General features: G+C 34.4%; 1 protein-coding gene across 4 annotated transcripts in view; it reads right to left on the bottom strand.

Moving 5' to 3' along the window:
- The window catches only part of OSTN (osteocrin), a 286,694-nt gene that overhangs the window by 38,799 nt on the left and 227,521 nt on the right, over positions 1–20,374 (bottom strand). Inside the window, exon 1 of one of the 4 annotated variants that reach the window (XM_019712618.2) lies at positions 433–490. The exons of 2 other annotated variants lie outside the window; for them this stretch is intronic. The gene's annotated coding sequence lies outside the window, so the exon portion shown is untranslated. Of the gene's footprint in view, positions 1–432; positions 491–20,374 lie in introns of those variants that run through there. One more of the 4 variants, XM_074329514.1, reaches the window with a different exon arrangement.

Below are 20,374 nucleotides of genomic sequence, written 5' to 3'. Positions count from 1 at the left end.
TTTTTATATTGAAAAAATTTTTTTTTTCTACCTAGGTTTTTAAAAGCAAGTCTCTTTAGTACATTAAAAATTTCCTAACCTGGAACATCTTTGATTGAAGCAAAATGAATGCTATTAAAATACATATAAAATCATTATCTTGAGCTCCTTTTCTCTTTGTTTTGAAATGGAAAATAAAAGCAAAAGAAAAATGTAATAAATACGAAATGTCTGAGCAAACAATTAGCTCCACCCTAATTTTTCATTACAAAATTATCTTCTTAGATTTTCTACTCATTTTAGAGATGAAAATATTACCCCTTGCAAACAAAATTTCTAATTTTAACAAAATCAAGATATACTCAAAACATTTAAAAAAGTATGTGAAGATTTAAAAATAGTTAAAAGGAAAAAACAAAACAAAATCTTTATCAGCTTTTATATTTAACTTACCTTGTGAAAAATCAGGAGATTCTAACTTTAGAGTCCTGTCTTACAGTTTCTCCCAAACTCAGCCCTGATGGTAAATTTTCTCTCTGAGTTTTTATAGTCTCAGTTATACACCCCTTACTCCAATCCCTGCCTTTCCTTTCTCTTACATCATTTCTACAGATTTTCCACTGAACATTCCCCCAAGCCTCTCTCTCTCTTTCTCTCTCTCCTCTTTTTCCTCCTCATATTTATTATATCTATTGCATTGATCATGGCATTTAAGTGGCAACGGGAGTTTGGGCTCTGGAAAATTTAAGTATACATTTAGTATTGTGTTTACTCTTAGACCCATCACCTCTTCCTGAGGTTTTACTCCAGCTCTGATATTTACAAATCATATTTGGGAAATAAAATGCACCAAGATTTGTTAAAAAAACATCATTAGGGTATTTCAAAGTAAGATTTAGGGAGATTATTATCAGAAACCCAAACTGATTTATTGGTGTATATTTTGGACCCTTAAATTAAATGATTATCTATGGAAATGGTGAGTAGTTTCAGCGTCAGTCAGGTGAACAGTGTTGTGTCAGCGAAACTGACAGCTACTTCGTAATTAACATTGCTATCCTGGGAAGGCAGTCACTGACAAACCTATAAATACTGAACTGTGACATGTGGGCTATAAATGCAGACGTTGTAATCATTCTTATCTTGCTCTTGTCCTCCAGTATTTTAATTTCCTTTTAACCAAAAGATTTCTGCCTCTGTCTGAAAGTTTCCTCCATTCCCATTTCCTACTAATTATATTTGTAACCTTACATACACAAATTGTAAAATAATGTTATTAAGTCCTAACGGTAGACTGTTAGATCATTATGAGCTCCTTTGATTCACCAGTAGATCCCCATTTGACAGATAAAGAAACTGAGGCTAGATAAATTAAGTGACTTTGAGATTACACAGCTAGAAGTAGTAGCAGAGCCAGATTTCAAATATAGTTCTTAATTTCATATCCAGTTATTTTCCCATGACTTCATTCCATCTCACTATTTAAAAAGCTAGAAAAGAGAATCCAAACCATATTATGTTTTTTGCACAAATAGAAATAAATTTGTTCTTTTTGGTTTTGCTTAAAAAGCCATTTAAAATACTACTCACTAGTGTAGGAACTATTACATGGTTAATTTGGATCTAGATGGGGAAATGACCAGAGCACACTTGAATTGGTGGGACAGTAAAATGCTTCATTTTTATGAAGGGTTTCCAGGGATAACATATGTCTCAACAAGCTTGAAATTTGAGTAGTTGGCAGCGATAGTTCACAAGTCAAGATAAAAATACAGCCTAATTGTGGACTCTTGTTTAGACATTACTGCCATAAAACGATTATGTTAGCTTGAATCCACATGATGGAAAACTCTCAATATAGATTTAACGGATGCATCATAATGCTAGCAGAAGCCAATATTCTTGACGTACCTTCTACCCTTTTTGAAATGCTTCCCTCAGCATGCTGACAAGTGATATCTGTGGCTGATTTATTCCAGATCTGTCCCTGCTTAGGCAGTCCAAAGATTCCACCCTATTTGTGGATTTTGTTGACCTAATTCAAAAATTTGACTTAACTGTTCTGCAGCAGTAGAAATAGCAACAGTTTATTCCAGGAATATAACCATGGTACATTTAAGCCATTTATACAGGCTTCTGCACATTATATACCCCTTTGTAAATTACTTAGGCATTTACACAGAGTAGAGAAATTCTGTTATCTTAAAAAAGAGTACAGATGGGAGGAAATGAAGAAACAGAAAGAGAAACAATTAGTGATAGAAGGGAGAGACTGAGATGAGCAAGGGAGAAAATATTTTTTTTTAATTTATTGGGGTGACAATTGTTAATAAAATTACATAGATTTCAGGTGTACAATTCTGTATTACATCATCTATAAATCTCATTGTGTGTTCACCATCCAGAGTCAGTTCTCCTTCCATCACCATATATTTGATCCCCTTACCCTCATCTCCCACCCTCCACCCCCCTTACCCTCTGGTAACCTCTGGTAACCACTAAACTATTTTCTGTGTCTATGAGTTTTTGTTTCTTCATTTGTTTGTCTTGTTCTTTTGTTGTTTTTGGTTTATATACCACATATCAGTGAAATCATATGTTTCTCTGCTTTTTCTGTCTGACTTATTTCGCTTAGCATCATACTCTCAAGATCCATCCATGTTGTCACAAATGTTCCTATATCATCTTTTCTTACCGCCAAATAGTATTCCATTGTGTATATATACCACAACTTCTTTATCCATTCATCTATCGAAGGACATTTTGGTTGTTTCCATGTCTTGGCCACCGTAAACAAAGCTGCAATGAACATTGGAGCACACGTGTCTTTATCTCTAAATGTTTTCAGATTTTTTGGGTAGATACCCAGGAGAGGGATTGCTGGGTCATATGGCAATTCTATTCGTAATTTTTTGAGGAACCTCCACACTGCCTTCCATAATGGCTGCACCAGTCTGCATTCCCACCAACAGTGTACGAGGTTCCTTTTTCTCCACAGCCTCTCCAACCCTTATTACTATTTGTCTTGTTGATGATAGCCATTCTGACTGAGGTGAGGTGATATCTCATTGTGGTTTTTATTTGCATTTCTCTGATGATTAGTGATGTTGAGCATTTTTTCATATGTCTATTTGCCATTTGTATGTCCTCTTTGGAGAAATGTCTCTTCAGGTCCTCTGCCCATTTTTCAATTGGGTTGTTTGTTGTTTTGTTGTTGAGTTGCATGAGTTCCTTGTATATTTTGGATATTAGCCCCTTATTGGAGGCACTGTTTGCAAAAATCTTCTCCCATTCAATTGGTTGCCTCTTTATTTTGTTGATGGTCTTTTGCTGTGCAGAAGCTTTCAAGTTTGATATAGTCCCATTCATTTATTTTAGCTTTTACTTCCATTGCCTTTGGAGTCAAATTCATAAAATGCTCTTTGAACCCAAGGTCCATAAGTTTAGTACTTATGTTTTCTTCTATGCACTTTATTGTGTCAGGTCTTATGCTTAAGTCTTTGATCCATTTTGAGTTAATTTTGGTACATGTTGACAGATAGCAATCCAGTTTCATTCTTTTGCATGTGGCTATCCAATTCTTCCAGCACCATTTATTAAAGAGGCTGTCTTTCCTCAATTGTATGTCTTTAGCTTCTTTGTCAAAAATTATCTGTCCATATTTATGTGGTTTTATTTCTGGGTTCTCAATTCTATTCCATTGGTCTATGTGTCTGTTTTTCTGCCAATACCATGCTGTTTTGATTATTGTAGCCCTGTAGTACAAGCTAAAGTCAGGGAGTGTGATACCTCCAGTATTGTTCTTTTTCTTAAGATTGCTTTGGCTATTCGGGGTCTTTTGTGGTTCCAAACAAATCTGATGATTTTTTGTTCTATTTCTTTAAAAATGCCATTGGGATTTTGATGGGGATTGCATTAAATCTGTATATTGCTTTGGGTAATATGGCCATTTTAACTATGTTGATTCTTCCAATCCATGAGCACGGAATCTTTTTCCATTTCTTTGTGTCTTCTTCAATTTCTTTCAAAAATGTCTTATAGTTTTCAGCATATAGGTCCTTCACATCCTTGGTTAAGTTTATTCCTAGGTATTTTATTCTTTTTGCTGCAATTGCAAAAGGAATTGTTTTTGTATTTCTTTTTCTGAGATTTCATTGTTAGTATATAGGAATGCAATGGACTTTTGTATGTTGATTTTGTAGCCAGCAACTTTACTGTATTCGTTGATTGTTTCTAATAGCTTTTTGGTGGAGTCTTTAGGGTTTTCTATATATAGCATCATGTCATCTGCAAAGAGTGATAATTTAACTTCTTCATTCCCAATTTGGATGCCTTTTATTTCTTTCTCTTGCCTGATTGCTCTGGCAAGGACTTCCAACACTATGTTGAAAAGCAGAGGTGATGGGGACAGCCCTGTCGTGTTCCTGAACGTAGAGCAAAGGGCTTCAGTTTTTCACCATTAATTATGAGATTAGCTGAGGGCTTGTCATATATGGCCTTTATTATGTTAAGGTATTTTCCTTCTATACCTATTTTATTAAGTGTTTTAATCATAAATGGATGTTGTATCTTGTCAAATGCTTTTTCTGCATCAATTGATATAATCATATGATTTTTGTCCTTTATTTTGTTTATGTGATGTATCACATTGATGGATTTGCAGATGTTGAACCATCCTTGTGCCCCGGGGATGAACCCCACTTGGTCGTGATGAATAATCTTTTAATGCATTGTTGTATTCGATTTGCTAGAATTTTGTTTAGGATTTTTGCATCTGTATTCATCAGAGATATTGGTCTGTAGTTTTCTTTTTTGTGTGTCCTTACCAGGTTTTGGTATCAGGGTAATGTTGGCCTCATAAAATGAGTTAGGAGTACTGTCTCTTCTTCAATTTTTGGAAGAGTTTGAGCAGGATTGGTATTAGATCCTCTTTGAAGGTTTGGTAGAATTCACTAGTGAAGCCATCTGGTCCCGGACTTTTGCTTTTGGGAAGGTTTTGGATGACTGATTCAATTTCGTTACTGGTGATCGGTCTGTTTAGATTTTCCAGTTCTTCATGGTTCAGCCTTGGAAGGCTATATGTTTCTAAGAACTTGTCCATTTCTTCTAGGTTATTGAATTTGGTGGCATATAGTCCTTCATAGTATTCTTGGATGATCCTTTGTATTTCTGTGGTGTCCGTGATAACTTCCCCTTTTTCATTTCTGATTTTGTTAATTAGTGTCTTCTCTTTTATCTTAGTGAGTCTAGCCAAGGGTTTGTCAATTTTGTTAATCTTTTCAAAGAACCAGCTCTTTGTCACATTAATTTTTTCTATTGTCTTTTTGTTCTCTATTTCATTTAGTTCTGCTCTGATTTTTGTTATTTCCTTTCTTCTGCTGACCTTGGGTTTCACTTGTTCTTCTTTTTCTAGTTCTTTAAGGTGTAACATGAGGTTATTTATTTGGGATTTTTCTTGTTTCTTGAGATAGGCCTGTAATGATATAAATTTCCCTCTTAAAACTGTTTTCGCTGCATCCCCCAAATTTCGGTAGGATGTATTTTCATTGTCATTTGTTTCTATGTATCTTTTGATCTCTCCTCTAATTTCTTCTTTGACCTGGTTGTTCATTAAAAGTATGTTGTTTAATCTCCATATCTTTGTGTTTTTTCTGCTCTCTTTTTGCAGTTGATATCCAATTTCAAAGCCTTGTGATCAGAGAATATGCTTGGTATGATTTCAGTCTTCTTAAATTTGCTGAGGCTGATTTTATGTCCCAATATATGGTCTATCCTTGAGAATGTTCCATGTACACTAGAAAAGAATGTATAGTCTGATGTTTTAGGATGAAGTGCTCTATATATGTCAATTATGTCCATTTCATCTAATGTGTCATTTAGGGCTGCTATTTCATTATTTATTTTCTGTTTGGATGATCTATCCATAGCTGTCAATGATGTATTTAAGTCCCCTAGTATAATTGTGTTTTGGTCAATTTCTCCCTTTAGTTCTGTTAGTAGTTGCTTGGTATATTTCGGTGCTCCCTGATTGGGGGCATAAATATTGATGACTGTTATGTCTTCTTGTTGTAGTCCCCTTTACCCTTTACCATTATGAAATGTCCATCTTTGTCTCTTGTTATCTTTTTCACCCTGAAGTCTGTTTCATCTGATATCATTATGGCTACACCTGATTTTTCCTTGGTACCATTTGCTTGGCGTGTCAATTTCCACTCTTTCACTTTGAGTCTATGCTTGTCCTTGTAGCTGAGATGTGTCTCTTAGAGACAGCATATGTTTTGGTTTAGTTTTTTGATCCAATGTGCTCCTCTGTGCCTTTTTATTGGTGAGTTCAGTCCATTTACATTTAGGGTGATTATTGATATGGGAGGATTTCCTGTCATTCTATCTTAGTTTTCTGGTAAGGCTGTGTCTTCATTGTTTCTTTGTCTTTTTGTTGTTGTCTATTATTTCTGTGTGGTGGTAGTCTATAATGTTTCCCTCTGTTTCTTCTTTTATTACAGTATATATTTCAGTTCTGGATTTTTTTTGAGTGGTTACCCTTAAGTTTATGTAAAAGAAAGTTTATTATTTAGAGTATTCCATTTTCTTCAGCACGCTTACTTTCTCCATTCCCATATTGCAATTCAGGCCTTTACTCTCCCTCTTTTTATGTTTTGGTTGCCACAAATTGTCCCTGTTGATGGTGGTCGAATAGCCTCCTTTAGTATTTCTTGTAGTGCAGGGTGTGTGTTAGAAAATTCCCTCAGCTTCTATATGTCTGGAAAGGTCTTTATTCCTCCTTCATATCTAAAGGATATCTCTTTTGGATATATTATTCTTGGCTCATAATTTCTCTCTTTCAATACTTTGAATATTTGGTTCCACTCCCTCCTGGCTTGTAGAGTTTCTGCTGAAAAATCTGATAATAATCTAATGGGCTTTCCTTTGTAGGTTACCGTCTTCTTTTCCATGGCTGCCTTGAGGATTCTTTCTTTGTCGTTGATTTTAGACATCTTCAATACAATGTGCCTTGGAGAAGGCCTGTTGGGATTGAGGTAATTAGGTGTTCTATTTGCTTCTTGGATTCGAGGATCCAGTTCTGTCCACAAATTTGGGAAGTTCTCATCAACAAGTTGTTTGAATATATTCTCTGTTCCCTTCTCTCTTTCTTCTCCTTCTGGTATGCCCATTATTCTTATATTGCTCTTCCTGATGGAGTCAGAAAGTTCTTGTAGAGTTCTTTCATTTCTTTTAAGTCTCAAGTCTCTTTCTTCTTCAACCTGTGTAATTTCCAGGATTCTATCTTCGATGTCACTGATTCTTTCCTCCATCTGGTCAACTCTACTACCTAAATTGGTTATTTCATTCTTAATTTCTTCTATTGAGTTCTTAATCTCCAGAAATTCTATCTGGTTCTTTTTTAAAATTTCAATCTCTTTCGTAAAATGCTCATGGTGTTCTTTGATTGTGTTTCTGGGTTCATTAAACTGCCTTTCTGTGTTTTCTTGCATCTCATTGAGTTTTTTCAGAACTGCAATCTTGAATTCTCTGTCATTTAAGTCACATATTTCCATATCTTTAAGTTCCTTTTCTGGAGGCTTTTCACTTTCTTTCTGAGATGTCTTGTTGCCTTGGTTATTCATGGCAATTACTGATTTATTATTTCTCTTCCTAGACATCTACAGGAGTGGCTTCACAACAGGTTGATAGGAAGAGGTTTGTCTTTTGTTTTCCAGTACTTGTTGGTAGAATGTTTTATTTTCTCTCCTACTGCAGCCTTTTTTTTCTCTCTCACACGGTAGTGCTATGTTTTCTCTGCACTATTCCAGCTTCTCACACAATGGGCAGATTCCCTGGGAGATGGGCGTCTCCTCTGTTAATAGCTCACCTGGGTCACAGGGCTCAGTGTCCATGTGGGTATGCGGAGAGCTTTTGATGTTCCAAAGCTCTTTCTGCACCCTATTCAGAGCCTGTATGTTTGCAGTTCTGTTTACTCCTGCAGGGATCTGCCCCGATAGGTGGGGACAGGGGCAGGGTGAGTTGTGAGAGGTGGCTCAGAGCAAGTGGGGCAACCACCACCACAGCCGGTCCTACTTCCACAGCTCCCTCCCCTTTGCGGGAACTAGTTGGGCTGAGAATCTGTGACTGCGGTCCACAGTTCTCAGAACAGCAAATATTCTGTTCTTTTGATCTGACACTGTTACTGTTCCGCTTCTAGCACCGGGCAGGTGGGGGCAGGGCGAGCTTTGGGAGGGTAGGGATGGGGTGGCTAGTCTCAGTGCCTAAGGCTTCCGTTCTCTGCTCAGCAGTGAGGGCTTAAACCACCGTTTTCAGCCTTCTTCCCTCAGTCTTTTCTCCAAGGTCTCTGCCTTGAGCATTGGGTTCAGCTGTGTTATATGCTGTCCCCTCAGCCCTGTGGGCCATAAGAGGAGCCCTAGCAGTCCGAGTTCTTCCCTCTCCCATAGCTGCGGTAGTTCCGGGATGGAGCGAGCTCGGAGCACTGAGCTAGGTCTGCGTCCTGTGCCCACCTGGCTCTGTCTCTGCAGTTCTCCCTTCCCTCCTCCTCCACTCGCGCGATTCGCCCACCGTTAGGTGAATTCAGTAGTGGGCCTCTTTGTCTTGCCTGTCTGCTGTGCAGGGAGTCCTTTGTGGAGTTATTGTTGTTCGATTAATTGTAAATTCCAGGGGAGCTTTACAGAGTCTCCCCTCACGCCGCCATTTTGATGACGTCGAGATGAGAAAATATTAATGAAAACTTTTTCAGTTAGTATAGCATTACTTCATTCCTATAACAACCTTACCAAGCAGGTATTATTATTCATATACATCAGATGAGAAAACTAAGGTTGAATGTGAAATGGATAGCCTAAGTGCTCATAGCTTTAAAGTGATGGGACCTGGAGTTGAATGCTCATCTCTGTATCAGTGAGGATTCTGGCAGAAAAGAAAAGGCACATTCAAAGTGAGTAATTTGAATTTAACGAGGGCAGCATGTAGAGGAAACAGAAAAGACAGTGCAGTCCACTGAACTAATAATAGCCAGTTATCCCTAATCCTGATGGGTTAAATGTGATTACAGAGACCCAGAGATAGAGTGGTCTGGGCAGACAGAGAAAGTTGTCTGGCAAAAGGTGCTCTTCCATCAAGGGATAAGCCAGTCAAGAGCAATGTACAGGGGAGAGAACCTATGAAATACAAACAGAGATTTCACTCTGCTTCCTTGACAAAATCTCCTGTTGTGTTTACCTTTGGTCAAATCCAACTGACAAAGGGATTGAGAGGGGGGATATAAAAGACCCAGCATATTGTTTAACCTCGAAACAGTGCTAAGACACATACAAATAGGAACCTCTGTAAAGACCAACATGACTGCAAGTGCCATTGCCTGCATTAGTATCCCAGATTTCTTAACATTTTTTTTTTCAAGTCAGGTTTACTGAGGTATAATTTACGTACACAAAATTCACCCTTTTAAAGTATACAGTCTAAATTATGACAGATGTGGAAAGTATGTAGCCTGCACTACAATCAAGGTATAGAACATGACTATAACAACCCCACACCCCCAATTCCTTCTGTCCCTTAACCCCAGGTCCTGGTAACCACTGATCTGATTTCTGTCCTTATAATTTTTTCATTTTCAGAGGGCTGTAGGAAATTATATAGTACGTAGTCTTTGGTGTCTTGCTTCTTTTGCTTAGAATAATGCTCCTGAGATTTATCCATGTTGCTAAACGTATCAGCAATTGTTTCTTTTTAATTTATCGATGTTGCTAAATGTATCAGCACTTTGTTTCTTTTTAATGAGAGTGTTCTATTGGATGGATGTACCATAATTTGTTTACTCATTCATCAGTTGTTTAAAATTTGGGTTGTTTCCAGTTTTTGGTCATTATGAATAAAGCTGCTATAAACATTAATGTAGAAGTCTTTGAGTGGATATGTTTGCATTTTGCCTGGGCAAAATACATAGATTTGGGATTCCTAGATCATGTGGTAAGAGTATATTTAACTTAATAGGAAATAATAAAATTGCTTTCTAAAATGGCTGTACCATTTTTCATTCCCAGCAGAAATCTGTGAGAATTCCAGTTGCTGATCATCTTTGCTAGATTTGACATTCACTGCCATTTTCAAAAATTCAGCCATTTTAATAAATGTATCCTGGTATCTCACTGTGTTTTACTTTGTATTTTCCTAATGACTAATGATGTTGAGAGTCTTTTCATGTACTTATTTCCCATTCCTAAGTCTTTGTTGAAGTGTCTGTTCAAATCTTTTGCTTAATATTCATTTGTAAGAGTTCTTTATATTTTCTAGATATAAGATCTAGATATAAGTTCTTTATATATTCTAGATATTCCATATATATTTCTGTTATTGATTTCTAAGGCTTGTGTTTTGCAAATTTTTTCCACTCTGTGCCTTGCCTTTTCATCGTCATTAACAGTTTCTTTCACAGAGTAGGCATTTTAAATTTTAAATTTTGATCAACTTCAATTAGCCATTTTTTTTTTAAATGGATCATGATATTTGTGTCCTAAGAAATCATTCCCTTACTCAAGTTTGCAAATATGTTCTATGTTTCCTTCTAAAAGTTTTTCAAAATTATTTTGGCTATTCTAAGTCCTTTACATTTCCAGATACATTTTAGGTTCAGTTTGTCAGTGTATACAAAAGAGCTTGCTGGGATTTTATTGGTATTTAATTAAATCTAAAGATCAATTTAGGGAAAATTGACATCTTCACAGTACTAAGTCTTCTGATCTGCAAACATACTAATATTTCTCTTTATTTAGATCTTTGATTTCTCTTAACAATAATTTTATTTTCAAAAGCATACAAATCTTGCATATATTTTGTTAAATTTATTCCTAATTATTTTGTTTTTTTGATGCTATTATACATGATAGTTTGAAAAATTTAAATTTCTAAGTGGACATTCTGAGTAGACAAAATACAATTGATTATTGTATACCGATCTTATATTCTGTGATATTGATAAACTTATTTATCACCTTTAGTTGGTTTTTGTAGATTATACAGGATTTTCTATATGTATAAAATCCTCTTATTTGGGAATAAAAACTGTTATGTATTTTCTGTTTAATCTCTATGTCTCTTATTCCATTGTAATTGTCTAGTGCCCCAGCCAGCTCCTCCAGTGCAGTATTGATAGAAGTGGAAAGTGAACATCCTTACCTTGTTCTTGATCTTGGAGTGGGGAGTGCACTAATTTTTTCACGTAAAATACAATAATGCAAGGTTTTTATAAATGCTTTTATCAGGTTGAGGAAGTTCCCTCCTATAGTTAGTTTTCTCAAAGTTTTATTTTTTTTTCATTTATTTTAAATCATGAATAAGTTTTGAATTTGTCAAATTTAAAAAATATTTTTTTTCTGCATTTAGTGAGATGATTTTATTTTTAGTCTATTGATATGGTAAACTATAACCTTGCCTGCTAAGATAAACTCCACTTGATCATGACATATTATCCTTTCCTATATTGCTTTGAAGTGCTAATACTTTTTAAGGATCTTTATTTAGTAAGGGCAGGCTTTTTATTTCTTTAAAATATTTTTTAGGTTTTGGTATCAGGGTTATGCTGGTCTCATAAAATGATTGGGAAGAAATACACCCTTGCCTTAGTCCATTCAGGCTGCTACAACAAAAGTACCATAGACTAAGTGGCTTAAAACAACAAATATTTATTTCTCACAGTTCTGGAGGCTGGGAAGTCCAAGATCAAAACACCTGCAGATTTAGTGTCTGGTGGGGGGTTTACTTTCTAGTTCAGAGATGGTGGGTTTCTCATTGTGTCGGCAAGTCGCATCATGTGACAGGAAAAGTGAGAGCTCTCTGGGGTCTCTTTTACAGGGGCACTAATCCCTGTCATGAGCTCCACATTCATGACCTAGTCACCTCCCAAAGGTCCCACCTCCTAACCATCACATTGGGCAGAGGATTTCAACATATTTATTTGGCAGGGGGGCACAAACATTCAGTCTATAATAACCCTCATTTTTTCTTTTCTTTCTATTTTTTTTGCAAGAGTTTATTTGGACTTTGTATTATTTCCTCCTGAAATGTTTGGTAGAATTTGCCAGTGAAGTCATCTGTGCCATTAGTTGCCTTAGTGGGAAGATTTACAACTAAAACTTCAAATTCTTTAACAGATATAGGGTTAATTATTTTAGCTATTTTTCCTGAGTGAATTTTCATAGCTTGCATCTTTCAAATAACAAACTATTGAATTAAAGTAATTTATATTACTCTCTCTTTTCCTTTTGATATTTGTACTATCTGTGGTGATGTTCCCTATTTCATTCCTAATTCTGATATTCTTTTTCTTCAAACTGCTTGATAAGTCATTCTAGAATTTTATCAATTTTATTTATCTACTCAAAGAATTAGCATTTGGTTTCATTGATTTTCTCTACTATTTTCATCATTTTATTTCACTGATTTTTACTTTGTGTTGTTTCCTCCTGTTTTTTTCTGGTTTGTATTTGCTCATATTTAATTTTTTTTAACATGGATGTTTAGATTATTGATTATAGATATTTATTTTCTTCTAATGTAGACATTTAGTGCTATATATTTTCCTTTAATCACTGCTGTAGCTATATCCTATACATTTTGATGTGCTCTGTTCATGTTTTATATAATTTTCTTTAAGATTTTTGTCTATAGGTTTGTTATTTAATTTCCACATTTTTGGTAATTTTCCATATATGTTTCTGTTATTGATCTCTAATTTAATTGTTTTGCAGTCAGGAAATATACTTTGTGTTATTTCAGTTATATTAAATCTGTCAAGATTTGTTTTATAGCCGACAATACAGTTGTTTACTTTGGTGAAGTTTCATGTGGGCTTTAAAAAAAATGTGCATTCTATTGTTATTGAGTGGTCTATAAATCTCAAAGAAGTGAAATTGGCTGATAATGTTCAAATGTATATTTTTAATGATATTTGTTTACTTGTACTCCCAATTACTGAGGAAGGATTGCTGATGTCTCCAAGTACAATTGTAAATTTCTTCATTTCTGCTTAGAGTTCTATTAGCATTTGCTTTATGAATGTTTAAACTCTTTATTAAGTTCACATCTCTTTATCACTAAATAATTCATATTTTTATCTCTAATAAAACTCTTTGTTTTGAAGTTTACTTTGTCTAATATTAATATGTTTACCATAGCTTTCTTTTGAATATTGTTAGCATAGTATATCTTTTCCCCATATCCTTTTACTTTTAATCAATCTATGCCATTATATTAAAATGGGTAACTATAGAGAGCATAGAATTGGTTCTTGCTTTTTTTATTTCCAATCTGACAATCTCTAAATTTCAAGTGGTGTATTCTTTTTGCATTTAATAAAATTATTGATATATTCAAAATTACCATCTTAAGCATTCTTTTTGCTTCATCTGTTCTCTGTTCCCTGTTTCCTCTCATTCTGCCTTATTTTGGATTATTATTTATACCTCTGTTTTATTTTTTTAAGATGTTTCTACAGGTTTACAATATGCATCGTTTTGTTGCCAATCTTCTTTCAAACCATATTTTCCCACTTCACATATAATGTAACAATGTTTCAACAGCATAATTTCATTTTACCCCTCTAATCCTTTATCGTATTATTGTAATTCATTTAAATTTTACCTGTTATAAACCCCACTATTTTTTTCTATTTTTGATTTAGTGATTTATTTTCAATGATATAAATGTTTAAAAATGTATAGTTACCTACATTTACCATTGCGAATGCTGCTCCTTGTGTGTAGGTGTTTAGATTTATATTTCTATGTAGTACCATTGTCCTTTTGCATAAAAAACTTCCTTTTATATTTCTTTTAGTGTTTTGTCTAAACAAGTGTTTAATTAACCTTTGTTTCTGAATGTTATTTTTCCTTATGATAGAATTCTGAGATGCCAGCTTTTCTTCTATTAGTATTTTAAAGTTAATGCTCTATTTTCTTTTGTATTGCAGAGCATCTGGTGAGAAGTCAACTATCATCTGTTTGTCTGTGATGTGCTTAGTTGTAGTTTTCTTTACATTTATGCTGAGGGTCTCCAAGTTTCTTGGCTATTTTTTTCATTACTTTGGGGGGGGGGAGTTGGCCATTATCTCTTCATTTTTTTGTCCCATTCTCTCCCTTTTTTTCTTTCTGTTACTCCAATTACATATGTGTTAGATCATTTGATATTGTCCCACACCTCTTGGAAGTTCTGATTTTCTTTACACTCTTTATCCTCTCTGTATTTTAGTTAGAATAGTTTCTATCGACCTAGATTCAAATTCATTTACTGTTTCCTATGCTGAACCCAGTCACTAATATTGTGTGCTTATTTTATTTTACTTTTATTTTTAGCATATTATGGGCCAGGCTAATGAATGTGGATTTTACTTATACCTGGAGCTTCCAGGAATTCTAAACTCCCATACAGTTTACATATTTACTTTAGAAATTTATTGAAATTTCAACTTTTTCTTTTCTTAATCACTATTATGGTGGCCTCTGCTTCCTTAAACAGTCTATTAGGTTGGTGCAAAAGTAATTGCGGTTTAAAAGGTTAGAAAGTATTGCAAAAAATGCGATTACTTTTGCACCAGCCTAATAATTGCTGTTTTTTGCAATTATTAACCTTTTAAACCTCAATTACCTTTCCAGCAAACTAATAGTAAAGGTGAAACAATTTGTGTGCCCTCTATCCCCTACGAATTGCTGTAATCATTTGAAATTTACTATTCCTGGTTATCTACTGACTCAACTCCCTGCTGGCTCAAAGAAAAGCTATGGGTTTACATGCCTTTGTGAAACTGACATTGTCTTGCAGCTTCCTATATGCTACATGGAAACACAAATCTCATATTTTTATGCTTGTCTTGTAGTATAAAAATATTTCAATAATCCCTTTCCATGTATTTTTTTCTGAATATGTTGTTTTTAATTATCATTTAAATTTTGTAGATGTGAAAACAGATTTAAAAGCACGCATATTGTAGAAATAAGATGTCAAGTACGTCTTTTAAGAGCTAAGTCCTACATTCCCATTGCATTTCTCATCTGAGCAAATTATACCTCTAATAATGGAATTAGGAGATGTGAGAACTGCATTCATAAGCCTTTTCATGTATCTCCTTGTATTTATCCAGAAATGAACTCCAGGAGATCACATTCTCATTTTCATGATCTCCCTGGTCAGAAGACCGATTTCAACCTCTGGACTCTATAGTAAACTCTGTGTGTTGCTTTGGCTTTGCGTTGGTTTTTGATGTGTTCAATGTTTAGGGCACACAGTTTAGGTAGTTGCTGTGGTGGGGGTCTTTTACAACAGGTTGGTGGTTTCCAGATCACCGGTGAGCCAAAGCTTTCATCTTTATTTTATAGGGCTAGAGCCTAAATGAGTCTTGTTGGACTTATTTCAAGAACTGTTTTTACAGCCACGGTTTTTAAGAACTGTTATTTGCTAACCCTGATAGAATGCCTTTGCCATTTGATACCTCCACACTTTAAACCCTTCCCCCGCTAAGGTCTGCCCTACGGGTTACATTGACTACAGAATCTATCTGCTAAATTATAACAGCTTAAATTACTGACTCAGTTTAAGGACATCACAATGAATTATTACTTGCCTACCATGAGGTACTAACATAATAACAATAATCAATCGACATACACTACTTCATAATTTACAAATCTATTTATAATTTGTAGTACTGCTATAGTAACTGTTATTGATACAATGCTCGTAGGTAATAGGTGATTATTATGAACACCATTATGAAGATGAAAAAAACTGATTTTAAAGAATTATATTTACCTGTCTCATTTGATGTACAAGGAATTTTGCTGGGTCTATGGAGTCATGGTTCTGTTTTCTAGGAGCTTATATCCCAACAGGGAAGGCAAAATTGAAATGCAAATAACTGCAGGATGGCCTCTACATTATCCTGTAAGGAATTCAACACTTTTTTTTTTTCTCTTATTTGAATCATTTTTTTATAGGGTTTCTTTTCCTAATGGATCACCTGATACTCTGGAAACTGCTCTACAAATTATTGTATCAAGTATGGTTTTCTCTCATGTTGAGTCAGGAACTATTTGTTTTAAGTTAAAGTTACAGAACTTTATAGGGGTGGACACTAGATAATAAGAATAATCATTTATTGATTATCTTCTAGAGACAGATACTGTATGATGTTTTTTGACAGTCATTGTAATAATCAACATAATTCATTGAGAATTTACCATGTGACAACCTTATTATTAAATCCTCACTTCTACAAAGTAAAGGAGAAATTATAGTTACTATCCTCATTTTACAGAAGCAGAAATCAAAACTTATAAACCAATTAGTGGTAAAGCCAAGATTTCAATCAATTTTTTTTTACCTTAAAGTTGATATTTTTAACAACACTCTATTGTCTCTCTAACTAATCCTAGAAACCTCTTACAATGTAGGTAGTTTCCAAAATCAAATCATGGAAAGTAGGTTTGGGACATATTCAAGGTCACACAGGTATAAATGCAAGAGCTGGTATTTATGTGCATAAAAGGTTTTAGAGAAAACCTTTTCTCTAAACCTTCCTGACCACCGCTTTCCACTGCTACACCAATGACACTGAGAAAGCACTGTGACAGCTCTGGGTATCCCTGACATCCCTGATATGAACCCATTCAGATCCTCAACTTCCATCACTGTGGAGAAGTAATATCTCTGTGAATTATACATCCCTTAAATTCATTTCTATGAATTCACACTGGGAAGGATCCTTAGGCATCACAAAACAAACAAAAGTAAATAAATATGCCATTGTAACTAAGGTAAGTAAATGGGAACCTCTCAAGTAAGTAGGAAATGCCACGAACAACATTATGAAATTCTTTAGCCATCTAGTGAAACAAGGCTTTACCCTAAGTAAATATACCCAGAACAAACCAACTATAACATGGATGCGTAAATTAATAACAGAACTTTTTAACAAAGACATGATATGCAAAGTATGAAGGTAATAGTCTTACTCTGTACTGGTCAGATTATATCACACTTTAAAAGAAATACAAACTAGAGTGTCCCAAAATGGAGGCCCAGTATAGGATACGGTCTGGAAGGTTGTTAATCTAAGGACCATGTAGAAGTATGGGCATGTTTAATTTAAAGAAAAAAAAATTACAGAGAATCCTAATAATTATCTTGGGTTATAAAGTACAGGAAGAGAGAATTCAATAGGAACAAAAAGACTTCATCAACATTTTTATTTAGTACATTTTGATAATAGAATTCTTTCTTTCAAAGAACAGTTAGCGTATAGCCTCTCGGCATTTTGGCTAAGATTAAGTGCAAAGAACAGTTAGCCTCTACATCAAAAGGTACTTACAAAAAAGTGAATCTGTCAGGGGTACTGAAGAAAGGATTTTCACATCAAGAGGGAAGTTTGATTAGGGAATTAGTAAGGTGTTTCTAAGCTTTGTGATTCTATAAACAAAAATGAAAAGTAGATATATACTTACATTCAAATATAATTGTTTATTTAAATAATTCTCTATATATTATCATAGGAAAAATTTAAAATATAAAACATACGCCCTAGTGTGATAGTCAAACACATTGGGCAAATCAAAATAAGTTTTCATTTGATAATGCTCATCTTTTCTATATAGTCAGTTTATATCCTGTTACCTAAACAAATACACTGGTTGAATAAAACATACATGTAATATGTGATATTGTCTTTAGTCTTTTTTTGCTTCAGAATTAGTTATTTAATTATACTGCACTTGCTCCCAAAGTTATATATATTTTCATTCCAAATAGGGGTATGTAGGTTAGGTATTAACGAAAATCCTGGTCGGTAATATCCCTCATTAGATTTCACCCATCTCTCTGATTTTTATCTCCATATATTAAATAATAGTAATTTACTTGAACCACAGGCAAACAGTTCAATAGTTATAAGCTTTTTGCATTATAATTCATTGTTTTCTCAAGCAAAGTGTTTGACACTCAAAAAAAAAGTGCTTAAGCTTAGTTTTTTGCCTGTCTCTGTTTTAATAGTGAATTCTGATTGGCGAAGGAAAGAGGAAATAACTTACACATGATTTGGAAGCTCTTTAAACTTTGAATTTCCTTCCAAATTTCAGGTTAGAAGGCATATTGAAGGATTCATAACTCAATATTCAGGGATTGAAATACATTTTTAAATCAATATTTAACATTTATTGAACACTCACTATGAAACACAACCTGCTTGCTCTAAGGTATTTTATATGAGTCGGTTTATTTAATCATCACAATAATCCTATGAGGTGAGTTCTTTTATTATATTTATTTTCAAAATAGGGAAACTGAGATATACAGAGGTTAGTCAACAGATTCAGTAGCCAAATGCCTGACTATTACTCTTAAATAGTCAGGAATTAGTAAAGGTAATATTTTCCTTTCTATTTGTTAAAGTCATTATTTATGTCTAAATGTTATATTTATTTTTATACTTTCATATAATTAATATAATTTCCTTGGGAATATTTTCTTATCCAAAGCTTCTTTTCTTGCATTCTCTCTCCTTTCCTTTCCCTTTTCCTCTCCTTTCTCTCTCTCTCTCTCAACCTCCCTCCCTCCCTCCCTCCCTCCCTCCCTCCCTCCCTCTCTCCCCCAAATACACAAACACACACTAGCATTTTTTTTTTTTTTTTATCACTCTGTGCACTAGAAGTGAAGAGATGTTTAACAGAGGCAAGTGATTTGCCTTTATGAAAAATCCTCACATCCCACAGCCTTTTGCAAAACTTGACTTCTGGCTGCCAGCCATGATTTAATGGAGAAATATCCCAGTTTTCCCCTTTCAGTTTAGAAGTCAGATACTCATAGAAATGATGACCCCTCCTGGTGTCATTTGCTCCTCCATGGACTGGAGTACCTGGGATCCAGAAGTGAGATTGGATCTCCCGTCCTGTGCTTACATTTTCTGGGCTTCTGATTCTTTACCTGTGAAATAAGGTGCTTATTCAAGTGATCCCTAAGTCCTTTCCTAGTATTCAAATATCTTTGACTTACTAATTTGGGTAACGGCTTATTTGAGAATGTGTCTACATTGACTGTATTATTGTGTGTTTCATTTCTTTAGAGTCTTTTGTTTCCCAGGTCCTGAGAAAGCTAAGGAATAGGATAAAGAGTCTGTAAGTGATAGCTTGTAATCTGAAGTAATTTAAGGTCTTACAGAGGAGCAGGTTAAGCATTTCAATATATAAATAGCATAAAAAGAGTTTTATAGAAGCATATTTAAACATAATTTGAGAGATTTACCTTCTGTCATAGTATTTTATTTGCCAGGGTGCCTAAAGAGTGGCTGACAGATCTTACCCTAACATTAAGTATCTGCACATGTTTTATGAATAAGGATGTATCTTACTATCCACAGACCAAGACTAGAAGAAGCCTTGAAGGTACACACTATTGAAATCATAAATAAACAAAAGTAACTTTTTTTTCCACATCCAAGATTCACATTCTGTTTCAGTTTCCACGGATGTAAAAAAAAAAAAAAAATGAAGCTATAAATCAAAGTCCAAGCTTAAAATTATCTTGTCTACAATTACCACCATGAATTATTTCCCTGAATAGAAATCACACGTGCTTAATCATATTCTCTATGTTTCTTAGTATATAGAAGAATACTGTTTCTTACTCTTCACATTGTGCCTTCGTTTCAGCATTTGTACTTATCTTGCTCATTACCAGCCATAACCTTTCACTCCTCTGCCATGTTACTAGAAATCACTGACCTGCCAAAGTGAAGCAAAACTACATACCTATAATGAAAATGCATATGTTACTCGTAAATCTAATTACAAATGTGGATATGGTAATATGAAGTTGAATGTAAAGCTAGAGTTTAACTTTGTGCAGAGCTGATAAATGAACACCTGTGCATGTCAGCAAAGCTTTCTTCCCAGTCGGTCCCACAACCCTTTCCAGTGTCATCCAGTCCTGTCTGATCAGCACTGGAGTGCTATTCATCTTATTTTTATTTTTCACTCATGCTTAAAGTCTAGCATGAAATAACAACAAAATAAGTTAATTTATTGGAAGAAAAATTAATTTCATTATTGACATAAAACAAGCAGAATGAAGGAAAAATCATTCAAAGTGATAAGCACTGAAGTTTAAGTATAACTATATTAAAAATTATCAAACTAACAATTTAAAACAATGGATCCAGCTAGTTTTCCATTTTTTTAGTTTTAAAACACTTTTCAAAGAATCTGAGTTCATTAGGCAACAAAACTCCTGATAAAATGTTCCCCTTAACTGTTTTATCCATGAATACTTTGGTACAACAAAATTAAATATCCATGATTTATTGAACTTTGTCTCATCGAGGAAAAATTATCTATTGAATTATTTG

The sequence above is a fragment of the Rhinolophus sinicus genome, linkage group LG01 (assembly GCF_036562045.2).
Source record: "Rhinolophus sinicus isolate RSC01 linkage group LG01, ASM3656204v1, whole genome shotgun sequence".
NCBI lineage: Eukaryota > Metazoa > Chordata > Mammalia > Chiroptera > Rhinolophidae > Rhinolophus > Rhinolophus sinicus.
This window is presented reverse-complemented; position numbering and strand designations above follow the sequence as displayed.